Source organism: Aplysia californica, unplaced genomic scaffold (genome assembly GCF_000002075.1).
Source record: "Aplysia californica isolate F4 #8 unplaced genomic scaffold, AplCal3.0 scaffold00012, whole genome shotgun sequence".
NCBI lineage: Eukaryota > Metazoa > Mollusca > Gastropoda > Aplysiida > Aplysiidae > Aplysia > Aplysia californica.
This window is the reverse complement of record NW_004797282.1, coordinates 100,885-102,654: the sequence shown is the minus strand read 5'-3', so window position 1 is coordinate 102,654 and position 1,770 is coordinate 100,885. Positions and strand designations below refer to the sequence as shown.

The following is a 1,770-nucleotide window of genomic DNA, read 5'->3' as shown; positions in this document are numbered from 1 at the left end:
TTATTGTTATTATTATTGTTATTATTATTATTGTTGTAACCAGTTCACAAATCTTAGGAGAATAGTATACATTTCTCTTGATGAAGAATTAGTAGTTATTTTTCTTTTAGATAATTTACATATATTAGTCTACAGCCAAACCTCGTTGTACCGACCCCCGCTATATCGCTGGCCCCGCTTATCACCAGGTTTGGCCAGTGTACGAAAAGGATCGCCTTTATAAACATAGCATTTAGACCTTCACGTCACCATCCGCGATCTGCAAAATGTCTTAGTATTGTACCGTCCTCATTTAACTAATGTAAATGTGCCCCGCCATACCGCCAGAGAACTGACCATTAACAATGCACACAGCACACAACACCCACTGGCTGGCTCTTGATAATCTTTCTCCAAAGAGAAAGATATATAGAGAGACTTTTGGTTCTGTATACGTGTGCTGTATATCACCAACAAAAATTCACTTTTCACGTGCCTCGACGTTCGGCAGTCGGGGCTATATGTGATGCATCGTGGTGAAAACGGGCGCTCGTCAAAATAATTAAATCGAAGAAATCGGCATTTTCGGGCCAGTTTGGGATTTCTCTTTCTTTCGATTTTTGTTTTTTGGCTCAAACACCTTGTATATCCATTCAAAAACAGTCTTATGTGTGGATTTTATGGTACAACGTTGATTAGAGGCACACCAAAAAATGTAAATTTGCAGTTTCCAAGGACTCTTGAGCTATGGAAGTCACCAACGTTGGCGGCCATTTTCTCGCTAATTTTACTTCTGAAATCAAGCGACCTCCACCTCTTTCAATTGCAAATATCTCAGCGTCTATTTAAGACAGATGAGTGAGTTTTTTTCCATTGAAAGTAAGACAAATTAACAAGTTTTAGGATTATACCAATTACTCCATATATGCCTAAAAGTTGACCAGCGCCTGATTCCACCATGTTGTGACACATATAACAGAGGAGCACCGATGGACCGCCAGCCCCGCTATTCCTTTAATTTTAATTTCATGCTCGTTTCCACGATGGCAGTACATTCGAACCTGTGTAAGCCGGCCACAGATTGCCAAGGAGAAAAGTGGCCGTATAAGACAGGTGGCCGTCTAAAACAGGACTGATCAAGATGAAGAAAATAAATCATTCCTTTCTGAGGCTCCAACCGAAGGTAGCCGCATTGTTGTTGTTGTTGTTGTTGTTGTTGTTGTTGTTGTTGTTGTTGTTGTTGTTGTTGTTGTTGCTGTCGTTTTCTCTGGGTTTTTTTTCTTCTTTTTTTTCTTTTGTTGCTGCTTTTGTGCAAGGGTGACAATACAAAATAAAACGAAATGCGTCAGACAAGGAGGACTGAGTGCTATGGTAAAACAAAATGGGTCGCCACCACTCGGAGAACGAGCGACGCTTCTGTCATCTCATAAGTTCATGTTGACGTCCATTGTTACTTTGTTACAGACTGGGCTACAGTGACCACTCATCTCACATACGATTTGTGTATGCGTTCTGGGTGGGGCTTATGGGTTATAAGGGATCACACACTTACCTCACCAGCAGCCGAAAATTTGTTACCATTTGGTCAACAGTGGGAGGGGCCTACGCAACATGATCGGTTGGAGGGACTACCTAACTACAACGACAGGTAGTTATATTGTGACGGCTCGTCCACAACGCCAGGGGCCAATACATGATTTATGACAACACGTAATGGAGTCTCTAAGGTGGCCGTCTGAGACAGGTGTTATTACTTGGTGTGATAGGGGTTGTGCAAGGAGTTTAGAACTA

At 41.8% G+C, this 1,770-nt stretch overlaps 1 protein-coding gene across 1 annotated transcript in view; it reads right to left on the bottom strand.

Annotated features, from left to right (window-relative positions):
- LOC101854220 (PRA1 family protein 3-like) overlaps nucleotides 1-1,770 on the bottom strand; it is a 40,469-nt gene that overhangs the window by 1,425 nt on the left and 37,274 nt on the right. The gene's annotated exons all lie outside the window — the stretch shown is intronic.